Genomic DNA, 8618 nt, shown 5'->3' with positions numbered 1-8618 from the left:
TCCATTTAGGGGAATGTTTTAGGTTTTCTATCTTTATCTATGCATCTCAAATTATAGTTCTTTGAATCTAATGGGCATGCTTGGCTCTTTTAATTACCTCCTTGATTTTTAGTTGACTCATTAATGAAAATGTCTTCTAAGCTTGCTTGGTCTCCTTAAATAATGCTCACAGTTTATAATTTAATATTTAGCGTTGCTTATATTGAGTATGCTCTCCTCCTCCTCTATCTTGATTCAATTAATGATTTGTTAGTGACCAAGTTATGTGCTGAAAAGCATATCTTTTTATACTCAGACTACAGTATAATGTTCTGCTACCACCTTCATTCCCTCATGGCCCAGGTTTATTAACATAGGATACATAGTCCCACCTGGCAATATTAAATGCAAAGAATTTAATGCTTTGCACCATCACAAAGTTTACGCAAACATTGGGGAGAAAACAAACAAACAAGGAATTTATCAGGGAAAAAAAAGAGAGAAAAACCTATTCTCAGTAAACCTCAATGGGTAAGAATATATATATATATATATATATTTGGAATATATATTATCTATATTGTAAATACATGTATTTTGTATATATTTTATATGTTTTTGTATGTATGTATATGGAGTTGCCACATTATACTTTCTTAAACTTTTCACATATAAAATAATGAGCCAGGAAACAATGCAAAAATGTAAATCTACACATGTCAAAGGTTAAGTTAGGGGGATAGCATTTAGGAAAAACTAAGGGAACTGGTCTTGAGCTTACTTGACAAGGAATTTAAGTCAACTACCATGCAAATAATTAGAGAAAATCATTCTAAAAACAATAAAGGAAATTTAAATTTTCTTCAAAAAGTATATCTACAAAGATAAGATTTACTAATATATTGAAATATATTTTCAATAGCATATTTGAAAATCCAAAGGTAGTTCAACTGAGCTTAGCTAAACTGAATAATAAGATAAAATAAAGGGAAATGTGCTTTATAGAGGCTCGATCAAGATTATCAAAATTAACAAAGAGAGAATGTGAAGAAGAAAAGTAAAGAGAGCAGTAGTTAACCCCCAGTAAAAAAGTAAAAATTATTTGACAATGTCAAAATATTTTCAAATTAAATATGTACATATTCAAGAAAATCAAAGTTATTTAAAAAGAGAAAAGCAAATTTGTGTGTAAATTCATTAAAGCAAGCAATGAAATTATAAAGAAACATAATTGGGCCCAGAGCGATAGTACAGCAGGGAGGGTGTTTGCCTTGCATGTGGCCCACCTGGGTTTGATCCCTCCCCGGCATCTTTTATGCTCTGTCAAGCACCACTAGGAATGATTCCTGAGTGCAGAGCCAGTAGTAACCCCTGAGCATCTCTGGGTATGACCCAAAAAAGAAAAAGAAAAGAAAAAGAAAAAGAATTAAGAAAGCTAAGAAAAATATAATTTGTCAAGTACAGAGATATTCAGTAATATTACCTATCCTCATCAGCAAACACGAAAGTCAGAACGGAGTGAGATAACACAGAAAAGTCTGAAAAAAAAGTTCACAGTTGAGATTTCTGTTACAAAGGAACATTGATACTAAAAATTGTAAGGGATGATTATGTAAAATAGTGGATGAGTAATATTACAGACCCTCCTTTTCCCCACATTTTTTTTCTTTTCTTTTTTTTTAAATTTTTATTAGTGAAACACCATGAGGTACAGTTGTAGACTTACAAATTTTTGTGCTTGGGTTTCAGTTATACAATGATCGAGTACCCACCCCTCCACCAGTGCCCATTTCCCACCACCACAGATCCCAGTATCCCTCCCACCCCCCAACCCCCTCCTCTCACCCTGCCTCTGTGGCAGGGCATTCACTGTTGTTCTCTATCTCCTTTTAGGTGCTGTGGCTTGCAAAAGAGGCATTGAGTATCCCCCATATTTTTAACTAAAGGATCAATAAAGTAAAATATAGGACTGAATAAAAATAAAGACCAGATTGCAATCAATGACTTCATAGTGAAAAATGGCGAGATGTCAGAGAGAATCTTCTAATAGAACTTAAAATAGGAGTAGAAAAAGTGGTTTTGATAGAAAGAATACTGATGAATTAATTTTCATCTATTTTTTTTAAAAAAGAATACCAGTAGCATACTGTACATGCCTGCAATGTGAATTTCTACCTAACATTTTTTTTGAGATTTACCCATAATAAAATATATTATACTGTTCTAATTATAATTCTTGCCTTTGTTCTAGTTCTAATTTCATCCATTTAATGATTCTATAGACATAGTCTACGACCATACCACCCTGAACGTGCCCGATCTTGTCTGATGTTGGAAGCTAAGCAGGGTCGGGCCTAGTCAGTATTTGGATGGGAGGCCACCTGGGAATACAGGGTGCTGTAGGCCTTTAGGGCTGGAGAGATAGCACAGCAGTAGGATGTTTGCCTGGCCCGAGGCCCGGCCTGGCCAAGCCAGGTTTGATTCCTCCACCCCTCTCGGAGAGCTCGGCAAGCTACCGAGAATATCTTGCCTGCACAGCAAAGCCTGGAAAGCAACCCGTGATATATTCAATATGCCAAACAGTAACAACAAGTCTCACGATGGAGACATTACTGGGTCCGCTTGGGCAAATGTATGAACAACCGAACAACCGGGAGGACAGTGCTAATCACAGTGCTAATAGACATTGGTTGAATACAGCACATTTATACTTAATTTTCATGGACATTGACATTGCTTCCAATATTTTGTTCTAGCAAATAATAGTATAGCAACAGGCATCTGTGTATATAGACTTTTAATGTCTGGAAAGAGAACAGCTGGTTTAGGGAATATAAGGGTTAAACATTATAAATCTACTTCTTACAAAACTACTCTCTGATTACTTCAGATGATAATTTCATCAATAAAATATGAGTTTTCATTGAAGACAGAAAGCAAACTACTTTAAATAAGTTTTATTCCTCCAATATCCCAGACTTTACCAGGGAAAGGGAGGTTTCAACTTGGTACATGCATAGGTGCAACCAAGAGAGCAGTTCTGGGAACACTGGGAAACAGATTGCCAGGCTGATAGCTAGGGAAGCAGAGTATCAGTGCAAGTATCCTGGGAGCCAGGATAGAAGGGCTAGACAGCCTACATCCCTGCTGTTGCAATGCCTCCACATCAGACAGTTCCTATGACTGCTGGCATGGATAGCCATGAACAAGGTGGCAATTGGCAACTTAGCCAATGTTTGTTCAGCCAGAGCTATTTCAAGTCTGCATGGGATGTGATTATAGAACTTATGGGGAATGTAACCAAGGTACAATTGTTTACCTCCTTAAATGAGCAGCTCCTCTGCTTCGTGCTTTGGGTTGTGAATATGCTCTTTTGTTCTCTTGAGGAACGAGTACTGAGATTGTGTTCACCTGAAGTAGTTTTTGCTTCAAATGATTGCTTACAGCACTGGAAATAAATGGCAACACCTATAGACTTTTATAGTCATTCTTACTGTTTACAGGTAAATGTTATTGAGCCCCTCTTGGAGAGCCTGGCAAGCTACTGAGAGTATCTGGCCCACATGGCAAAGCATGGCAAGCTCCCCATGGCATATTCACACAGTAACAACAAGTATCACAATGGAGATGTTACTGGGCCTGCTCGAGCAAATGGATGAACAACGGGAGGACAGTGCTACAGTGCAGTGCAGTTATTGAGCCAAACTCTTGACCAAATGTTGAAGAACTGCTTCTAGATGAATATTCTACTGAACTGCACCCCTCAGAAAAAAGTTGGGCAGGAAAACATATATGTTAGGACAAGACTGCTCTTGGAAAGATTACTGGTAAACTGGAGCAATTGGAAGAGCACAGACGGCTTAACTTGCATATAGGCAACATTGATTGGGTTTTGTCCCCAGAACTCAAAGTTTAGTGGTGTTCCAGATGGATTAGGTTTATGGTACCCTTTAAGAGTATCACTCTTTTCTGCGTCTAACCACCTGCTTTTGGAATTAGAGTCCCAATTTTCTAGCGAGGTCCAGGACTGTTGGTATATACAGCAACATACACTATCAAATCCTGGGTAAACATTCTCAAATTACATCCTAAAAATTAGATATGATAACTTCAGAGCAAGCCAAGGGAACATGGCCACACATAATATAGGAATTAACTTAGAATATTTCACAAAATGAGCAAACAGAGGAATTCACCACAAATGCAAAAGCAAAACAAAATGTGGAACTAGTTATTCTGAAGGAATGCAGGGTAAGGGGTGGGGAGTTAACCACAGACATACGCTACTTTGAAAGTACAGGACACTGGTTAGGTACCTTGTCTCTACATGGGTCACTGAGTATCATCTGATACTGCCCCTGAGGTCCCTAAACACTATTTTGTGAGACCCTAGTACCTCCCAAGAATGGTCAGTGTGTCCAGGTGACCTGGAAGTAAAATTTTCAACTTGCTACAAAGAACAGGAAGCTGGTGGATTCTACAGAGCAAAATAAGCCAGAAAGTTGGAGGATTTCCCCCAATGTGCGCTGTATAAATCAGTATAATTTATGAAAAAACTGAAATAAATTGGTCATGTACACTCATGACCAAACTAATGTTGTTAAGGAAAAGAGAAAGGGTGTAGGAAGATCAGATGTAAGGGAATAAAAAGAAACGAGGACAAATAGGGGAAGTTTAAGTAGATTAGAATTTTTTTTCTGGGGGTTCACTCTTCATTTTGATCAGGATGTTTTTCTGGTTTAGTGTTCAGGTGTCCTTCCTGGAAGTGCTCAAGGGACCAAACATAGTGTCAGGGCATAAATCAGACCAGCCACATACAAGCACTTTACTCACCAGGTTATCTCTAGCTCTAGACCAGGATTTACCAGAGTTGGACAACTATTCTCTACTTAGGAGAAAGAATAAATTAAGTACTGAGGGAAAAACTTCAGATTTTGGCCTTGTGCCCCTGATGTCTATTCCCCATCAAAATGGCTCAGATTTCTTCTTACACATGCAACATAAAGAATAATTTGAAGTGATAGTAGCCCCACAGAGACCTGGGAAGAGTATTACTGATAATGATGATAACTTTGATCATAATTTACAAAAAAAATTAAGTTTCTAGATTAATATAGAACCTATAATACATGAGAATATTTTTATGGTCACAACAAAAAATACCTAATAACCATAAAGGAAAACATAAAGAATTATTTTACAAAATACTTCATAAAGCTTATTACAAAATTTTGTCAATGGATTTATAATATATGAATATATCATTTGCATGTAAATCACTGTCACTGTCACTGTCCTCCCGTTGTTCTTCGATTTGTTCGGGCGGGCCCAGTAACCTCTCCATTGTGACACTTGTTACTGTGTTTGGCATATCGAATATATCATGGGTAGCTTGCTGGGCTTTGCTGTGTGGGCGACATACTCTAGGTAGCTTACAGGGCTTGCCGAGAAGCATGTAAATAATAATAATAATAATAATAATAATAATAATAATAATGTATATCTTAATTCCACAAAAACTAAAACTTGTTAATCTTATAAAAATGTATGCTGGTAAGAGCAATTTGATAGTTAATGCTTGAGGTTTTTCCTAGAGATATTTTTATTATCAATAGGAGGCCAAGTTTTTAACCAATTCATGGACGTAGAATTTAGTACAAAACTCAGATACTAAAAAGCTGTCATAGTGCTTTTTATTTTAAACTTGAGTAGTTTTATTTGGAAAACTATATTTCTAATTTCTAAATGAATTTTTAAGACAAACATTTAAAAAAATCCTACTCATTCTATCTGTAAAGCAGTCTATCATTCTCAACCAAAATAATTGTTTTCTTTATTTTCAGTTAAAGAAATGTTAGAGTACTCATTTGATATCGTTATTTTAAAGAGCTATTTGTCAAGATTTATTCACCATAAATTTATCTTCAGTCTCTTAACTGATATTTTAGAATTCTAAATTATCTATAGTATTTATATTATTTGGGCTAGAGCGATAGCACAGCGGTAGGGCATTTGCCTTGCGCGAAGCCAGCTGGCCGAGCCAGTTTCTATTCCTCCGCCCCTCTCAGAGAGCCCAGCAAGCTACCAAGAATATCTAGCCTGCATGACAAAGTCTGGCAAGCTACCCCTGAAGTATTCGATATTACAAACAAGGTAACAACAAGTCTCATGACGGAGACATTACTGGGCCCGCTCTAGCAAATGGATGAAAAATGGGAAGACAGCACTAAGAACAATTATATTATTTAAATTTACTTGGAAAATAAAAAATAATTGCATACATGCATTCTCATTTTAAGAGTTCTAAATATGGACATATAACACATTAAACTTGAAATAATTTATGTGGATGTGTGCTATGTAAAATAAAATATGTAAAATATGTAAAATAAAATAGGAATCAAATTAGAAAGCTTTATTAGTACTTTGAAGATCAGAAAAATACTTTAAAAGTCCACTAAATTTTGCATACTAAGTTTTAATGCTGTCTTATTGAGTACAATGTTAAGTCATGATAACACATGATTGGATTGGAGGATTGGAGAACGATTTACTCAATGAAGAACAATAAATAAAATTTTTATTAACCTGTGTTTGAATTTCTTAGAGAAGTAGAGTGGAGATACTGACCGAAATAGTTTAAGAATACTTATGTAAATAATGGGTGGAGAGGCAGTACAACAGTTGCCTTGTACAGGGCCAAACCAGCTTTGATTCTTGGAACCCTGTATGGTCCCCGAAGTCTGCCAGGAGTATACCTAAACACAGAGGCAGGAGCTAGCTCTCAGCACTGCCAGGTGTGATCCAAAAGTCAAAAAAAATTTACTATAAATAAATTCTGACTTATATTGTATATTAGTTTTCTTTTCAAATCCCCATATTTTCAAAAAAAATTACCACACACACAGTACTGTCAAAAAACCTGTAACAATTAGTACAAAGTTACGTATGAAAGAATTCTAGTTCTAGCACAATTCATTCTCCACTCAGATCCTGAAATTAGAATGTTAGCCATATGTTTTGTTGGAAAGTTCTATCAAATAACCCACTTCTCACTCTAATTTAGATTCTTGGCACAACTGGGATCCTTCTGGTTGTAGGACTGAGGTCCTCAATTACTTGCTGATTGTTGTGGGTTATACTTTGTTCTTGAAGACCTCTCTTATGACCTTTCACACTGACCCTTTGTCATGGAACCATAGGCTTTCTTTCCTACAAAACATCTTTTATGCTTTGTGAGTGTGTTTGTTTTGGAGACACAATTGGAAGTGATTAGGGCTTACTCTTGGCTCTGCCTGAGGGACCACTCATGGTCGGCCCTGGGACCATCTGAGGTGCCAGGGATCCAACCTAGATTAGCTAGACTAACACTTACCCACTGTACTATCACTTGTCCCCTGAGATGCTTTGAATCTCTCTGACTTTGAATACTTGCTTTCAGGAAGACAACAATCATATTTTTTTGGGCTCTCCTTATTAGGCCAGTACCATTAAAGAAAATCTTTCTTCATTAAAATGAACTTTACTAAATGATATAACCTAATTTTAGTAGTAAATATCAACTTCATCATAGTTACAGATCCATGTATCAAAAAGGCTATTTACACAAAAGAATGAGGATACTCGACATCATATTAAAATTCTGCAAAGTACTCTGTAACTTTAAACAATATTTCTTTGAGTTTTCACTATGCTAACTTCCCTGTAAATGTATTAAAATGCCTACTTCATAAGCTATGGAAGATTTCCCAAGAGAAATATATTAAATGAATAAACACTTTCTAGAAAGTTATAAGCATCCATAGATTTTCTTTATTCTGTATTTTATTAATTATAAAATTAAACAACAAAGTATGTTCTAACTATAAGAATCAACTTATGTTTTTAGTAGACATTATTTGTGATAAAGGATAAAAAAAAGTTGAAGCAACTAGCAAATCATTTAAAAAAAATCTGTGATTTAATCTTTCTTAAATTTCCTAAGAATGAAGAGTCTTGATTAGAACTATAAATAAATAAAATTTCCACACCCACGTTAATCAATCTATTAAGGCCCATGAGATTTCTAGTCAAAATCTAATTCTACTCATTTTAATTCCTCATTAAGCCAAACAGTGTTCTATCTGTGGCATAATTGAACATATTCTTAATGAGAAAGAAGTAATCATTGAATATGCCATTTACACTCTGAATACGGATTAGGCATTACTCTTCTTGACTACTAACTATATCACTAGGTTCAAGCTATCTGTTATTGAAAAATTTTATGGATGATTTCAAGCAGGTCTGTGAAAAAGGTAAGATCTATGAAAACATTCATATTCCAGGGGCAAGAGAGATTAGATAGGAGATAAGACTTGGATGTGGCCAAACCTGATTCAATCCCTAGCACTGCATATGGTTCCCCAGCACCACCAAAAGTAATAATCCAGAGCCAGGAGTAAATCCTGAACACTACAGGGAGTGGTCCAAACATATAAACATTGCTGATTTAATTTTTTTTAAAAAAATAAGTACATATAAAGATATATCTTAGAAGACTCAGGTACAATATTTTAATGTTGAAATGCATTGCTAGTATTAGAATACTTACACCTAGTGATATGGAAAAGAGGAAAATAAAATAGATACGGGTGTGA

At 35.6% G+C, this 8618-nt stretch overlaps 1 pseudogene; it reads left to right on the top strand.

The window, feature by feature from the left end:
* The first annotated feature begins 2266 nt into the window (after window positions 1–2266).
* Window positions 2267–2385, top strand: LOC130023412 (uncharacterized; annotated as a pseudogene).
* Window positions 2386–8618: the final 6233 nt, after the last annotated feature.

This window comes from Sorex fumeus, unplaced genomic scaffold (genome assembly GCF_029834395.1).
Source record: "Sorex fumeus unplaced genomic scaffold, SorFum_2.1 ptg000002l, whole genome shotgun sequence".
Taxonomy (NCBI): domain Eukaryota; kingdom Metazoa; phylum Chordata; class Mammalia; order Eulipotyphla; family Soricidae; genus Sorex; species Sorex fumeus.
This window is presented reverse-complemented; position numbering and strand designations above follow the sequence as displayed.